At 46.6% G+C, this 18185-nt stretch overlaps 1 pseudogene; it reads right to left on the bottom strand.

Annotated features, from left to right (window-relative positions):
- Positions 1-12700: 12700 nt before the first annotated feature.
- On the bottom strand, positions 12701-12819 carry LOC134937351 (5S ribosomal RNA; annotated as a pseudogene).
- Between the last annotated feature and the right edge of the window lie 5366 nt (positions 12820-18185).

Here is an 18185-nt window from a genome sequence, read left to right as displayed (position 1 = left end):
AAATTTGTGCTATTATCTTGTGGCTTCCGTATCGCCTACTAAAACAATGCTATCGTGTGATTTGTATTTAGTGGGCGTATCTGTACGCACGTTGCGTGATATACGCCACGTGTGTAGGCCTTTGCGTTGCGTACGCTGTCTCGCACGCGGTCAGAGACACGTGTACACAGGCCGGATACTCCCGCAGTAACACAAATAACACGCTTCTATAAATGCAAACGATATTTAACTATAATCGTTTACCAAGCACCACACAGTATCTCCTGTATAACCTTTAGAACTGGGTCAGGCTGCGTGCGTGTTTTACAATTACTCCCTTAAGTATTAATCTTACTTTTAACTAAATAGCAACAAATTTTCTCAGCACGTGATCAATGCTAATGGCAAACAGAAAGGTAGATATGTGAAAATACGCAAATGAAAATACAGGTGCGTGCGTGTGTTGCGTGCGCAATTTGCACCAATACAGAAATTAAAACAGATTTAAAAGACAATAGCTTAACATTCTTACCTTTCGGTTCCGGATCCCACCAGCATCCCTACAAACCAAGCGGAGCAGACGCTTATCTGATCAGCACTACTGTATCCCCAACCACCAAACGGCTAACAGGGTATACTACCTTCCCGCCCTTTGCTGATGGATAAAGTCTGCCTGGTTCCGCTTGGTTGCGGATATGAGGAGGCCCGGACGATGCCCCCAATTGACAATGTCAAATATTACCTTTAAACATTAAGCTATATTCTATTACAGACTAAGTACGCTATTGGCGCACTGAGTACCATAAGGGTTTGCACTCAGCGTAGCAGACGCTAGGCCGTGGGCGCGACGCACGAGTGACATGTGCGCTCACGGAATGATACACAGTAACCCTTAGTAACAACACACCGTAAGGGTATGCTTACACTCTAAACCTTGGTAATGTACTACTATAATGATGTAATGCTTATTAACCTTGATAATATGAAAGCTGTTTGAGCGATTGAGACGCTAAGAAAACCCTTTACAGTAACTAGTGAAAACACAAGACCTGGTTTGGATATGAAAACCACTCCGGCTCTAACACCTTTGTGGATTGCTTTAGAGTAAAAAAAGGGGAAAAACAGTACAGCTTATACACTACAAACCTAACATCAAAATCTAAACAGAATAACAAGTAATAATATGAACAATAGCGAACGATCGCAAACACAAGCAAACAGAATGAGTACACAATGAGAACAAATGGCAAACACAGAGGATAACAAAATGACTACAGAGAACTTACACACGTGGGAATGATTCACAAGCGCATCCTGGATCCAGCCCTCAGCCTTCAATGTGAAAACCTTGCAGAGAGAGTGAGTTACTGGTGGTCTTTATATACACAGCATACAGTAACAATACAATGGTCCCTATAATCTCATGGTTCATTGGACACAGGAATGTGTCTCTGCATTATAACAAAAGGTCATAGGTGGGTTCGAACAGGTGGGCTGTGTCTTTCTCCAACTGCTCAGGTGGGAGGTATCCTCAGGATTCCCGCCGCATGGATAATGAACAGCAAATACAGTAAATGTCTATAAACTACTTTTGTACATAACTATACGCAGGAGCGATCAATCTCTTCCTAACCAACACTGAAATGTTACTATTAAAATACTCTACAGCTGGATACTAGACACCACCGTTCAACCTTTATCTGACCCTTCCTATCATGCAAAGAGGAATCTCTCTGTCCAAGAACCGTTTAAACTAAACATACTTGCTGACATTGTTAAGGGGAATATTATCTATAAAGCACACTATATGGGTTAAATATGCTATGATCGAGTCGCCCGCCACACGCTCACAAACCCTACCGTAAATGCACATACCACGCGCCAAAGCGCACGGCCGTAGAAGCTCTTTTACGCAATGTGCGAATATGCGCACGCTCGGCAGGGCGTGTGCACGCGCAGCGGGCATGTGCATGGGGTTAGTACAAGGCATGTGATTCATGATATTTTTCGACTTTGACAAGAGAGAAGGGGTCACCAATACCTCTATTGCCCACAAGAACAAGACTTTGTCCTCACAGCAGCTGACTACAGCATTTGCCGGCAATTGCTCATCTCTAATGAGACTGCACCACTCACTTTCCTCCATTACATTGGGAACGCCTTATACCCTGCCCTGCCGAGCACTACTCCGTTTGTGCTGGGGGTGCAGAACGGCGAACTGGTGCATCTACATTGTGCCGGACGGTGGAGAGCGGCTCCCTGCTCGATTGCGCCGCTGACGGGCTGTGCCACTGACGGAATTTTGCCGCTGACGGATGTCTCACCCGTGCACAGGGTGATATAGAGCGGCTCCATACAACACATGAGGTGCAGCAAGGACACTTCTATATATACTGTGAGTAGCAGTTATCATACAACTTCATATTTCTGCACCGTTTATACATCCAGTGGACCTCTAAGTTGATGAACTTTTTCCAGCTGTGATTGAACCCGTATAATTGAGGACACTTATATGCACGGCCGTGTAAGATTATTTGTGCTTATATCGTGGGCAATTATTTAAACAGAGATAAAATCAAACAGAGAGTCATTCCCATTCAAGGTTTTGCGACTGCCTTCTAGTGCTTACAATTAGTGTATATTATTGCTTATTTTAGAGGTTTCAGATACCTCAGTTTCATATGATTACTATGTTGTGGTCTTACCAATTTTAAATTGTTATATGTTTTTAGTTTGTCTAATAAACTGTTTTATTAATTTTGTGTACATCATTGGCATTAAGCGCTGACCTGGTAATTTTCTGCATTTGTTTTGTTGTTTGAGGAGGCTGGCTACCTCCTCACCAGGTGGCAGCTAATCCCAGGGTGTAAACACACACAGTTCTGCTCAGCGCCATCAAAACCTTTTTCTTCTGTCGGCAATGGCCAGAGTGATTGACATGAAGTGGGCATTTCTGGGTATCAATTGACCGTTTTCAGGGAGTGTTCGGAAAAACGCAGGCATGCCAGGAAAAACGCAGGCATGGCTGGGTGAACGCAGGGCGTGTTTATGACGTCAAATCCGGAACTAAATGGTCTGAAGTGATCGCAAGCGCTGAGTAGGTCTGGAGCTACTCTAAAACTGCACAATTTTTATTTGTAGCCGTTCTGCGATGGAAGCGATCGCACTATTGCAAAGCTAATATACACTCCCAGAGGGCGGCGGCTTAGCGTTTGCACGGCAGCGAAAAACTGCTAGCGAGCGATCAACTCGGAATGACCCCCATGGTTTTGCCCAACTGCTAACAAATTTGCTGCTGCGATCAACTCTGAATTACCCTCTATGTGCAGTCATTATAGATACCCCACTAGTAGTGCCCCAAGGTCTGTCTCTTCACTCCTGTGCATGGTATGCCTATATGCTCAGCAGCCAAGTGGTCCAGGAAATAATGATAAAATATTTGAAAATAATTTAGTATCATTATTTTAAAAAGTGAACATTCCCCTCAGAAAAGTTGCATGAATTTCAGTGAAGTAGATACCTTTCAATAATAGCATTTCTCTAATTCCAAATCCATAACATTTGCCATACACTATGGTATTTGTGTGTATTCATATTAGACAAATGTACACTGGTACACATTTTACAGGCAGTCAGACAGATATGACACTCACATGCTGAATAAGCACAAACTGTCACAAATATACAGAAAGCCTGTTCAGATACACACAACATACACAAAAGCAATGGGATAAACACAAACACCCTGATAGATATAAACATATATATCACTCCAACAACCAGGAAATTATGAAAATAGCCTTTCTGTAATAGTCAATATAAGTTACCATAGAAACACTGCAAAGACAAAAAATAGAAAGACGTGACACAGCCAGTCTCCATAGAAACAAGCGAACCTGCCGCTGACTACGCACAGCAGAACGCCCAAATATGTCATGACATGGAATCTGTGCTGACGGGTTCCTGCATGGGGCTGGGGTAGCTTATCGATAGGATGGGACTGGTATGATGCTTTATTACAGCAAGAGCAATGAAGACAGACATTACATCTAGTGTTAGTGCCAGGCACATCATCTAACAATATAAAGGGATAACTCCGTTATCTCTTCCTTCATAAAAATTATATTTGTTTAATTATAATTGAACACAGTCTCTTAATCCACGGAAATCCAGGTCATTCACATTGCAACGTTCTGTGGGCTGGAGTCTCTGGAAGTGTCAGACATTTTCATGTATCAGGAATTCCTATGAAACAGTCATTTGCTGCCTGCATTCAGAAAACTGGGGTTGCGGCCCTGCATTGTTGTTGTAGAGTTACACACGCTTGTGATATAGATGTCATGACTGATAGTAGGAATGCATGGGGGGGAAGTCACTTTTTTCCTATATCATAAAATCATTAACAGAATAAGTAGGGGCAGTTTAATTACACTTGCCTACCCTCCTGGAATGGCCGCTAGGCTCCTGAAAATCGGGTGCCAGTCCCAGCCTCCTGTAAAGGTAGTCAAGTGTCCCACAACGCTGCAGATCACCTGCACCCCCTTTGGCTGCCCACTTACAGAGCACAAGTGGGCGATCTGAGGGTACTCGATGATGTGATTCGTGCTGAATCGCTCCACCATGGCCCCACCTCCGCTGTACAATGCCTGGAATATAGGCATTGTATAGCGGGGCGGGGCCACGGTGACATGACTGCAGCTACCACGCCCCCTGCACCGCCCCCTCTACGTGGCCCTGCCCCACCCCTATTCCAGGTCACGCCTGCCCTCCCCACCACCTGCTGTGCAGAGCTGGCTGCCCTCTCCCGACAGTTGACATAGTGGGGCAGAGGGTGACAACAGAAAGCAAGAGGAAGTAGAGGGTGACAGTTGAAGGCACACGGAGGTAGTGTTTGACAGGGGGAGGCAGTGGGTGACAGGGAGAGGCAGAGGGTGACGGGAGGTAATGGGTGACAGGGTGAGGGTGACAGGGAGAGACAGCAGGTAACAGGAGTACTGTACAAGCACAATGTCCTGCGCTGTGCAGAGAACAGGGGGCATGTACCTTGCTAGGGTCAGGAACACAGCGGCCTCTGTTCTGTCTGTGGGCAGGATGCAGGAAATGTAAAAATAGATACCGGGGGATGGATGCGGTGGGCAACGCCATCTTTAAGTGGTGTTGCAAAATAGAAGCCTATGGGCTTCTATGGCACTGCCCCACTGGTGCATGCGTCACTCGCCTCAACTCCGGGTCCTAAACCCAGTAGACCCATCATTGCAAAGGACAGCTCTTACCGCAAGAGCTGTCCTTTGTGATTTTCTTCATGGATATGGCGTTAAACGCCGCTTTGCATGCGGTGAGTAGCGGGATGCAACGCATGCAAAATGCGATGCTTGATGCATCCCACCCTGTGTTACACTGGTTGTGAACTGCCTTTAATTCACAGACAGCAGTGAATCAGACAAAATGTACAGCTGTCTGTTAATTAGAGGCAGTATGTGGCTGCAATCATCAGTGCTGATAGGTGGCTCAGTCTGGCACACACAAGGTCAGCTCTGCCTACCTAAGGCAGTTACCTCAGGCAATGGGGCCCACCCTGCTCTCTGCACTGGGCCATTCACCTGACATTGCTCTAAATCAGTGGTAGCCAACCCTGGTCCTCGAGAGCTACCAACAGTTCACATTTTCCAGCTCACCTAGCAGGTGCACAGGTGCAGTCATTACTGACTGACACATTTTAAAAGATCCACAGTTGGAGCTAATTACTTCACTTGTGATTCTGTGAGGAGACCTGGAAAATTTGAACTGTTGATAGCTCTCGAGGAACAGGGTTGGCTGCCCCTGCTCTAAATTGTCTTTGGGGCAGGAGATAACTCATTGCTGGTCTCATTACGTGTGCGCTGCGGCACTTTGTGCCCATTCTGCTCCCCCTCCTCCCCCCTCTTCCCTAGTACTGCACTCGGGGGGGAGGGGGCAGAGCTTTGTGGATTGACACGGTTGTGTCGTGTCGTTTTGCAAAACACTGCCCCCCTGACCGGAGTACTAGGGAAGAGGGAGGAGGGGGAGTGTGATATCAGTGCTGGCATGAAACCCCTGGCAACGAGCATGACACCGAGCACAAAAAACCCCTGGCAACGAGCATGACACCCAGCACGTGAAACCCCTGACAATGAGCATGACACCGAGCACAAAAAAACCCTGGCAACGAGCATGACACCCAGCACGTGAAACCCCTGACAATGAGCATGACACCCAGCGCATGAAACCCCTGGCAACGACCATGACACTCATTTGTGAAACTCCTGGCAACGAGCGTGACACCCAGCACATGAAACCCCTGTCAACGAGCAGGTAATTTAAAAGTAATTAGAAACTTTACTATAGGTCATAATGTGTCACAGGCATTGCGGCGTGTGGCATAATATGGTGCAGGGGGCATCACTGTGTAGAGCTTAATATGGAGGAATTTTTTCTCCTGTGGTGGCTGAGGACTGTTGTGCAGGGTCAAAAACTGGGGTGTAAGGCAGTGTTTTTCAACCACTGTGCCGTGGCACACTAGTGTGCCCTGAGCAGTCTCCAGGTGTGCCGCCATAGAAGCACAGCCAGGCCCCGTCAGTGTTTTGCCGCTACTGAGGCCCTGGAACAATCAATACTGTTGGGTTTAGTGGTTGCAGAGCCAGTTCTAATTTTGGGCCCAGGCAGTGTTGGGCTCTTCTGATCTTCTCAGATGTGGCTCAGGCGTTACCTATGGAGAAGCTGCGACATGACATCCTAGGACATGCAGCTGCACCATGCATCACCATTATATTTGAATGTGCCTTGGCAATATTTAAATCTTGTTCAGTGTGCCGGGAGTTGTAAAAGGTTGAAAATCTCTGGTGTAAGGTATTCTTTCCCTGTGAGGCCACATCCATTTTTAAGTGAAGCCACACCCATTTTAGTGAGACCCCCCCCCCTCCCGCCACCAGGAGCATGCGCAAAATAGGTTTTTTTTATGTCTATGGGGGGAGCATTTTGAATGTCTATGGGACGGTGGGCACATTTTTTACTGTTTGCACTGGGAGCCAGATTTTCAAGAAATGGCCCTGCCCTGGTGCAACGCACCTGTTGCACCAATGGTAGTTCCGCCCCTGGTCCCCAAGGTGCAATTGAGCAAGGCGGCCATATTACTGACAGCCTTTCTTTCCTGTCACATAGGCTCCCAGTAGAGAACCTAACCGCAATACAATAAATACTGTCCTCCAAGACTACACAATCCTATCTAAAGCTACAAAGAGATGAGACCTATAACTAACAAAAATGCTAACAATATTAACCATATAACAACTTGGACCTATTTAGATCTCTGACTATTTGCAATTTGTCTTATTTAAAGCCAATCTATTAAGAAACTAAGTAACTATTTATTGTAAGTAACTATTTATCGAAGACGACTTGGCCTGACGTGAAAAACAAAAAAACTGTCCAAACACCAGGCCACTTAGTGCCGGTTAAGGGAAAGAGGGCAAAATCCCTTGAAGCCTCCACCTGAAAGATGATGAGCATCCGCAACCCCAAATTATACTGTGTAGCAAGTCACAGTCTGTTAAACCAGATAAAGTTTAAATATAAAAAAAGCAAGTGAAAATACAAAATGATCAGACGAAACAAAGTAACAATGATATCCCGCTACCAATATGGACATGGCAAAGCCTTCAAAGAGAGCGTGTCACTTCCGAGGCGCGTAAATTAAAAGCTATGCCAACAGTCCAAGGTGCAGCCAACAAATGAGGTTCTAATGACCATACACCTTTGAAAGTAGCAATCGTCGCCAGTAAAGAAAATTAACAAAGGGAAAAACATTATAGAGTGAAGGAGGAAGAGAGGGTGATGTAGTACCCACTCAGCTCCCAACTTGTTTGAGAAACCAATGGAGCCTTGTTACAAAAATCAGAAGATACATGATGAGGGGAAACCAAAAATCGGCAATGGAATAAACTATGCCACTATCACGATTATAGCGACATAATGGCAAAAATGAAAACAACGATAGACTCAAGACCCAAAAAAACATCAACAAATGAATGAACCACAAACAAAATCAGACAACAGAAAAAAATCTCCTTAACTATACGCATTCAGGTTCAGGACACAAAATACTGACCCATTTTGAGCAATGGACCCTAAAGATAAAAAAACCTCACCTCTAATGCCCGAGGTGGAAGCCCAACAAACTTTGGCTCTCATGCAGCTTCACTAGCAGTTTTGCTAAAATTGCAAAACTACTGCTGCATACAATTGCGTGCTGGGGGCCACCCACCACAGGGCAAGGACGCTCAGCATGTGGGTCGACCAGCGATGCGATTGCAATCTATTTGAAATCGCATTGCAGAAATTGGCAGATAGTGGAAGCCTCCTACATATGCAGGTGACGGCATCGGGCGCCCACCGAAAATGGCCATGACACGCCTGCGCTTCCTGCTGCCGTCCCCCCAATGCCACATCGCCACCCCTAAACGCCCACCGCCTGTCAGTCATTGTGGGTTCTCATCCTTCAGGGATGCGATTGCATTGTGAGTGCCCGTGCACACGCTGTGTGGCCATAGAGCATGCGCAGATGTCCAAAAGTTGGCGTTTGCGATCTTAATACATTTACAAGTCATACTGAGTTAAGCCCTATGTTCTCCGTTCCAGCAAAACCACTAGTCAAACTTCACTAAGTATAGAAGCACGTGGAGCTAATTGCCAAAAATGAGTTTAATTAAATCTAGAGAATGCTTCCAGAATAGAATAATTACTAACCCCTGGAACATGTTAAGTCTAGAACAGGATGCTGCAGGTCAAACAGTGCAGATAAATATGAGCCACCAAATGACCAGCTGTGAAACAGATTGCTGGAGATTAATCGCACATCCAGAAGGTTAACTCAGACGATTACCACAGATCCTTAACGCTAATATGATAGGGAAGGAAATTCCTGGCTATACCATTCCATAACCAATCAGCAGGCAGCAGGGCAAAGCACCAGCTCCCATATATGTATGCACCAAAACCCGTTGACCCAGTTGTGTTTGTATAGAGCTGCAGCCGAACATTGGGCACTGCTGGAGGAATCCAAGAAAGATTTTTGTTGAAATGATAGAAAAAGCCTCCCAAGCCAAGAGGTGCCTCTTGATTTCTGAAGACAAGCAAATAAAATGGTGTGGCCAGCGGACCCTCTCAGTAGCTCTATCCAGCTTCCAGCAAAATAATCTTGCATGTAAGGTTCAGCAAACTCAACTGAGGCTGAGCTTGGCGAAAGGTGACTTTACCAACGCTAATCCCTGAGCTTTAAAACCTTATAAGGAGCGAAACCTTATGAATGCACAGGATATTGAACACCCTGTGGGCAAAACACATGTTGATGTATAACCATCCTTCAATCGATAGCTCATATACCCGAACAAATCCAGGTGCAGGGGTAAGACTAAAAGTCGACCTTCCCCAACAATGCACCAATCCCAAAGGACTGAACCATGAGAAAGCACTTTGGGATGTTCCAAGTATTAAGAAGACACATACGTTCTCGTCTACCATTCATTAGAAGACAGATAGCTCTCCTCTAAAAGCATCTTCCACTCTGCTATTGATTTCGATGCAAGTGTAAACACATCAACAGAGTTGCCATTTTTAATGTGATCTAACAGACCTTGTAATATAGCAGCTTTGTCACGAAATACAACACTCCTTTTCAGTGGAAAAAAGACTCAAAACTACTCATGCTGGAATATAATGCGACCTTCATCCTATATGTTTAAGCTGTTGGCAAGTGCGCTTACTGTAAGTTGTTCAGCTGCCAGCCCCTATGACTCTGCTGAGTCAGAACTCAACAGTAATACTGACCAATCAGTGATTACGCTATCACTGTCGGTCAGGGACACAGACTCACCAAAAGAAACTGGTAAAGCGTCAATCTCACAAGGCAATTTGCTGGATTGTCTTCAAAAGATGTTATCTCCAATTCACCAGAGGGACCAGGGAGAACATCATCTTCGGGTAAAAGTAGACTAAGTCCAGACCACCGACAAGTGCAACCGGTCCTGATCCACCTGCAGCTACAGACAAAGAAGGGAAAACTGCCCCCACAACTTCTCGGGGTAGGGTTAAAAAACACTGGTTGTGCAGTGTGTGTCACGCCTGAGGTCAGAGGCTGACCTGAGGAAGCCTCAGGCGTAGGGGCAGATGTGTAGTTGAACCTGGATGGCTGGATAGGGTTCCTAGACATGTAAGATACCCTTGGAGCATGCGCATGAAGGCATGACCAGAATAACAGAGGATTGTAAAAAAAGGTAAGTCTATTATTAAGCATGCAGGTAAAGCAATCACAACGGCAGACAGTAGTAGACTCAAATATCAGCAATCGATTAACCCCCAAAGGAAGCACACAGATAGGTGTCACAAAGTCAGTAATAGTCCGCAATGCACAGAAGTCAGATAAATGCTGTTGGTAATATTAGGCATCAATATGGCGGCAATCACAGAAGATGCGTTGCTGGTAATGGAAGTCCATAGATGCAGACAGCTAACAACTGATATGGAGGTAATGAGCCGACACTGACCAGAGAGATGATACTGGTGGTGAAGGGTTGATGGTGAATTACCGATGATGCTGAATCGATGATGGAGCACAGATGGCAACAGGAATCTATGATGGCACACTGATGGTAACAGGAATTGATGATGGCACACCGATGGTAACAGGAGTCGATGATGGAACACCGATGGTGACAGGAATCAATGATGGAACACTGAAAGCAACCAGAATTGATGATGGGTCACCGATGGTATCGGGAACGATGCTGGAACACCGATGGAGTCAGGCGTCACCGCTGGATGGAAATTGGTGCAGGTCTCTTTAAGTGGATGGAATCACAGTAGCTGGTAACCTGGAACTGCAGAGCAGAGAGAACAACCACAGACAGCAGAGACATCCAACACTGGGTAAGACAACCGTAGCACTGACAACCAGGAAGTGCTTTCACAGGAAACTTCTACCCACTGGGAAGGGGTGATGGGCTGAGCAATCAGCTAGAAAGCAGACTGTAGAGGATTGGATGTAGAGACTCATGTGATCTGACCAAACATGGCTGCACCCATGTTTGGATATTGGAGGGAATGTCTGTTTGAGAACAGCATGCTTGTGACCTACAGTAATGGGAGCGGCAGCGGAGGCCGCAGCGAGCTGAGAGCAACATCCACCCCGGACAGGAGGGACATGCTGCACGGCCGCAGCCTCAGCAGTACTGGGTGACTGTGGGGATGCTGTGCTGCGCATCGCGCGCAAACAGCGAAAACGATAGCCAGACCTGGAACGCAGGGACAGTCTGGAGAGACACCTGAGAGGCAAGCACATGTGTTCTGTCACCTGGATTGTGACAGCATGCTTAATAGGCAAGAGAGGGAGGTGGAAGTTGCGCCAAGGCCTAAAGCTTGAAACCACTGTCCCAAAGACGGAACCAATTGCACTTGAAGCTGTACTATAGAACCCGAACCACCCGATCTGGCTACAGGAGTTTCCTGAGTCACTAATAACAATGCAAAAGCACCCACCAGGACGACAGCACATTAGCTACAGTGAAGGGGTTAGTGACCGGCAGTGGTTGAGCAGTGAAAGCATTAACTATTGGAGGAACTCAGAAATTGTTTGGGCAGTACGGATGGTGTAATGGTTAGCATTACTGCTTCACACTGGGTTCGATTCCCACTATGACCCTAACTATGCAGAATTTGTATATTCTCCCCGTACTTGCGTGGGTTTCCTCCGGGTACTCCAGTTTCCTCCCACAATACAAAAATATACTGGTAGGTTAATTGGCTCCCAACAAAAATTAACCCTAGCGTGAATGTGTCGGTGATAGGGAATATAGATTGTAAGCTCCACTGGGGCAGGGACTGATGTGAATGGGCAAATATTATCTGTAAAGCGCTGCGGAATATGTGTGCCCTATATAAATAATTGGTAATAAATAAATAAAATACCCTGTTATGCTGGGGAAACGTGTGAGAACGTGCACTGTGATTAAGGAGTACTAGTGACCCCCTGTGCTGCCCATACTGCATGCTCACTGGCCACTACGTAATCATACAGTGCAATGGAGCAGACAGGGGAGGGGGGTAAATACTGTTTACCCTGGCTTGCTAGAAGGACCCAACCAGGTCCCGGTTATAGGTGAGTCAGTGACCTAATCAAGACCCGTTCACAACAGGAACCCACGATCAAGTATAAGATGGTCACACTTCCCGTTCTCCCACCCTCACCAGCCTATGTCACCCACCACTGACCAGTCAGTGCAGAGAAGTGAGAGAACTGCCACTCCACTCTGCTAATCAGGACCAGCAGAGACCCAGCATGATGAGCAGGCCTGTGAACCACTATGGAGGCAGCCTGGCATATTAGGAGTGGGGCTGAGGTAGTGGCTGTAGAGAGCCAGTCACACTGAGCGGATTTGGGGTCTCTGTGTGGGAGGTGCTGTGTATGGTAAGCATGGCCAAGTTTCCTTGCAGGCTTCTACTCAACCTGAATATGTGCTGGTCACAGCAGTGGCCCAGAGGGTGCTGCGTAACATGGCCACAGACTGAGACACCTTAGAGTGCAAGATGTGGGTCTCAGTCTTCTAGATGTGGCTTGTGTGTTTAATATAGGGAACCACTGCTGTTACGTGTATGTTAGAGATGTTAATGTTTCAAGGAGTTCCAAGTCCTGTGTCACAGGTTTTGATAAAAATAAATGCAGTACCCGGTATTTTCCGGTGGTCTCCCGCCCAGGTACTGACCAGGCCCCACAGTGCTTAGCTTCCAAGATCAGACGAGATTGGGCATACTCAGTGTGGTTTGACCGCAGGTGAATGTATCATACCTAGTGGCACTGGGAGCCCAAAGAACTCCAACAAGAAATCCAACTAAAAAAGTCCCAAAACAATGCAAATGCTCATTACAGCAATTTTGTGTGTCTCTGACAGTGAAGTGGTGCTAATACTTTGATTGTTGATAGAGAGTCAGGTCTATGATTCCAACCACTTCTGCTTTTTTGTCATCTGCCAAGACATCGAATGAGAAAATGAGAGAGTGGTAGGAAAAGGATACCAATTCTGTAGGAAGAAAGGGGAACACTTCTGCTGTCCCGTTGTATAGCAGACTTGTGCCTTGTTTACATAATGCATTGCAGAGCCCAGTAGTTGCTCAACAGGATGAGAGCTTTCCTCCTAAGGCTCCCGTCATTATGGTGTCCCTGGAACTCTCTCTCATCCTGTTGTGCAACTACTGGGCTCTGCAATGCATTATGCTCATTGAGCCACAGCACCATAACTCTTATTTTTATGTATATTCCTATATATTGTTGTCCTCCATCCGCTTTTTAAAGTGATAATAATAAAATGTATATTTTAACAGACTTACTGTTTTGTATGAATCAACTAAGTGTGCCCCAGAATAGACATATAGTCTTTCTTTTTTCTCTTGGTTCCTGTGCCTATACAAGAATCAGCTTTCTTTTCAGGTAGTTTATTGAACTATTTTCTGGGAGCACCACCAACCTAGTGCCAGACAAGATTTGTGTTGACAAGTATAGCCGTATGTTGGGTTTCTTATAAATGTTAGAAATAGATTGACCTAGCTCAAATTTGATCCTGTGCAGACTTACCAAAACCCTCTTCGCCTACTGTATTAACCCATGGCCGGGCCCTTAGGCTTGCAGGCATTTTGGGACGCCTTCCGACAATTCAGTCTTTCACCACACTACAGCCCACCGCACTACAGCTGACGTTTGAGTAGCAAAGCTTATAATATCATTAACACTTTTAGTATTCACACGGACACAGATACCCAGTTGAAATAAAGTCTGCTGACCTCTTTTTTCACAGCGCAATCATTCTTCCTTTTCTTTTCTCTTTTGAAACAGGGTAGGTGCGCTATTGCCCCCCCTTCCCCTCCCATTATCTCAAAACAAACCTTATCTGACTACGAGTGTGCCTTGCCACAGTGCAAAGTGCTTTTAACCATTGGAGCCCTGGGGCGCAGGTAACAATGCCTCAGCAAAAAATTGATGGGCCCCTAGTCCCTGTGGGGCCACTAAGCTTCAACCTAGTCAGCCTAATGGATAATACAGCCCTGCACTAGATGAGGTCACCTGGATGCAGTTGGTCGGCCCATAATTTTGGCCAAAATTGTGCTAAACTAAATTTACTCTGTGTTCAGTTGCAGAGTTCATTATAATTATTCTGATTAACAGTGTTTAGTATTTAGAGTGTGCCCAATTTTATACAGCAGATTGTTGGAAAAAGACTGCCATTCTCTTGGGAACCATTCCTTTTGGCAGTGTTAACCACTCTGGCTAGAAAACTTTTTGCATAAGTGGATATATAAAGTGACCCCATCATTGTGTTGAAATTGCTTAATATACTTTGCTATGGTTGGCGCACTACATTATTTGACTTTGAAAGGGGAGTTCGTAAATTCCATACTAAATGGGAAATAATAAGATTTTAAACCTACCGGTAAATCTTTTTCTCCTAGTCCGTAGAGGATGCTGGGGACTCCGTAAGGACCATGGGGTATAGACGGGCTCCGCAGGAGACATGGGCACTCTAAAGACTTTAGAATGGGTGTGCACTGGCTCCTCCCTCTATGCCCCTCCTCCAGACCTCAGTTAGAGAAACTGTGCCCAGAGGAGATGGACAGTACGAGGAAAGGATTTTTGTTAATCTAAGGGCAAGATTCATACCAGCCCACACCATCCACACCGTATAACCTGGAATATACGCAACCAGTTAACAGTATGAACAAAACAGCATCAGCCAAAGACTGATCTTAACTGTAACATAACCCTTATGTAAGCAACAACTATATACAAGCCTTGCAGAAATATGTCCGCACTGGGACGGGCGCCCAGCATCCTCTACGGATAGGAGAAAAAGATTTACCGGTAGGTTTAAAATCTTATTTTCTCTTACGTCCTAGAGGATGCTGGGGACTCCGTAAGGACCATGGGGATTATACCAAAGCTCCAAACCAGGCGGGAGAGTGCGGATGACTCTGCAGCACCGATTGAGCAAACATGAGGTCCTCATCAGCCAGGGTATCAAACTTGTAGAATTTTGCAAAGGTGTTTGAACCCAACCAAGAAGCTGCTCGGCAAAGCTGTAATGCCGAGACGCCTCGGGCAGCCGCCCAAGAAGAGCCCGCCTTCCTAGTGGAATGGGCTTTTACCGAATTTGGTAACGGCAATCCAGCCGTAGAATGAGCCTGCTGAATCGTGTCACAGATCCAGCGAGCAATAGTCTGCATAGAAGCAGGAGCGCCAACCTTGTTGGCAGCATAAAGGACAAACAGTGCCTCTGTTTTCCAAATCCGAGCCGTCCTGGCTACGTAAATTTTTAAGGCCCTGACTACATCCAGGGACTTAGAATAGTCCAAGTCTCCCGTAGCCACCGGCACCACAATAGTTTGGTTCATATGAAACGATGAAACCACCTTAGGCAAAAATTGAGGATGCGTCCTCCACTCTGCTCTATCCACATGGAAAATCAGATAGGTACTTTTGTGAGACAAAGCCGCCAATTCGGACACCCGCCTTGCAGATGCCAAGGCCAACAACATGACCACCTTCCAAGTGAAAAATTTAAATTCAACTGTTTGAAGAGGCTCAAACCAGTGAGATTTTAGGAACTGTAACACCACGTTAAGGTCCCAAAGTACCACTGGGGGCACAAAAGGAGGCTGGATGTGCAGCACTCCCTTTACAACAGTCTGGACTTCTGGGAGAGAAGCCAATTCATTCTGAAAGAATATAGATAGGGCCGAAATCTGTACCTTAATGGAGCTTAACTTCAGGCCCATATCCACTCCTGTCTGTAGAAAGTGGAGAAAACGGCCCAAGTGGAAATCTTCCGTAGGAGCATTCTTGGCTTCACATCAAGAGACATACTTCCTCCAGATACGGTGATAATGTTTCGCCGTCACCTCCTTCCTAGCCTTTATCAGAGTAGGGATGACTTCCTCCGGAATACCTTTCCCAGCTAGGATTCGGTGTTCAACCGTCATGCCGTCAAACGTAACCGCGGTAAGTCTTGGAATACACAGGGCCCCTGCTGCAACAGGTCCTCCCTGAGAGGAAGAGGCTATGGATCTTCTGTGAGCATCTCCTGAAGATCTGAATACCAGGCCCTTCGAGGCCAATCTGGAACAATGAGTATTGTCTGAACTCTTTTTCGTCTTATGATTCTCAATATTTTTAAGATGAGAGGAAGAGGAGGGAACACATAGACCGACTGAAACACCCACGGTGTCACCAGGGCGTCTACCGCTACTGCCTGAAGGTCCCTTGACCTGGCACAATACCTCTGAATCTTCTTGTTGAGGCGTGACGCCATCATATCTATTTGAGGAAGTCCCCAAAGACTTGTTATCTCTGCAAAAACTTCTTGATGAAGTCCCCACTCTCCTGGATGGAGATCGTGTCTGCTGAGGAAATCTGCTTCCCAGTTGTCCAGTCCCGGAATGAAGACTGCTGACAGAGCGCTTACGTGATTTTCCGCCCAGCGAAGAATCCTGGTGGCTTCCGCCATTGCCACTCTGCTCCTTGTCCCACCTTGACGGTACATGATTGAATCAGAACCGGTAGGTCGCGAAGAAGACTCTCCGCTTGTCGTAGGCCGTTGTATATGGCCCTTAATTCTAGAATGTTGATGTGTAGACAAGCCTCCTGGCTCGACCATAGTCCCTGAAATTTTTTTCCTTGTGTGACTGCTCCCCATCCTCGGAGGCTCGCGTCCGTGGTCACCAGAACCCAGTCCTGAATGCCGAACCTGCGACCCTCTAGAAGGTGAGCACTCTGCAGCCACCACAGGAGAGACACCCTGGCCCTGGGGGACAGGCTTATTTTCTGATGAATTTGAAGATGGGACCCGGACCACTTGTCCAGAAGGTCCCACTGAAACGTCCTCACATGAAACCTGCCGAAGGGGATCGCCTCGTAGGTCACCACCATTTTTCCCATTACTCGAGTGCATTGATGAACTGACACTCTGTTCGGTTTTAACAGGTCTCTGACCATGTTCTGGAGTTCCTGGGCTTTTTCCATCGGGAGAAAAACCCTCTTTTGTTCTGTGTCCAGAATCATGCCTAAGAACGATAGCCGAGTCGTTGGAACCAACTGTGACTTTGGTAGATTTAGAATCCAGTCATGCTGCTGGAGCACTCTCAGGGAGAGCGACACGCTTTTCAGCAACTGATCTCTCGATCTCGCTTTTATCAGGAGAACGTCCATGTATGGGATAATTGTGACTCCCTGCCTGCGCAGGAGCACCATCATTTCCGCCATTACCTTGGTGAAAATCCTCGGGGCCGTGGAAAGCCCAAACGGCAACGTCTGAAACTGGTAATGACAGCCCTGTACAGCGAATCTCAGGTACGCCTGATGAGGGGGATATATGGGGACATGAAGGTATGCATCCTTTATGTCCAGTGACACCATAAAATCCCCCTCTTCCAGGCTGGAGATAACTGCCCGGAGCGATTCCATCTTGAAATTGAACTTTTTCAAGTACAGGTTTAGGGATTTTAGATTTAGAATGGGTCTGACCGAGCCATCCGGTTTAGGAACCACAAACAGGGTTGAATAGTACCCCTTCCCCTGTTGAACTAGGGGAACCTTGACAATCACTTGCTGTTGACACAGCTTTTGAATTGCAGCTAAAACTATCTCCCTTTCTGGGGGAGAAGCTGGTAAAGACGATTTGAAAAATCGGCGCGGAGGCACCTCTTCGAATTCCAGCTTGTAGCCCTGGGATACAATTTCCATCGCCCAAGGATCCACGTCTGACTGAACCCAGACGTGGCTGAAGAGTCGAAGACGTGCCCCCACCGGCGCGGACTCCCTCAGTGGAACCCCAGCGTCATGCGGTGGATTTAGTAGAAGCCGGGGAGGACTTCTGCTCCTGGGAACTAGCCGTGGCAGGCATTCTTTTCCCTTTACCCTTACCTCTGGCAAGGAAGGAAGAGCCCCGACCTCTTCTGGATTTATGCGACCGAAAGGACTGCATCTGATATTGTGGTGTTTTCTTTTGCTGTGGGGAAACATAAGGCAAAAAAGTAGATTTACCAGCGGTAGCTGTGGAAACCAGGTCCGCAAGACCTTCCCCAAATAACACCTCACCCTTATAAGGCAAAACTTCCATATGCCTCTTGGAGTCGGCATCACCCGTCCATTGGCG

The sequence above is a fragment of the Pseudophryne corroboree genome, chromosome 6 (genome assembly GCF_028390025.1).
Source record: "Pseudophryne corroboree isolate aPseCor3 chromosome 6, aPseCor3.hap2, whole genome shotgun sequence".
Lineage (NCBI taxonomy): Eukaryota > Metazoa > Chordata > Amphibia > Anura > Myobatrachidae > Pseudophryne > Pseudophryne corroboree.
Note: the sequence above shows the minus strand (reverse complement) of the source record. Positions and strands in the feature narration are given on the sequence as shown.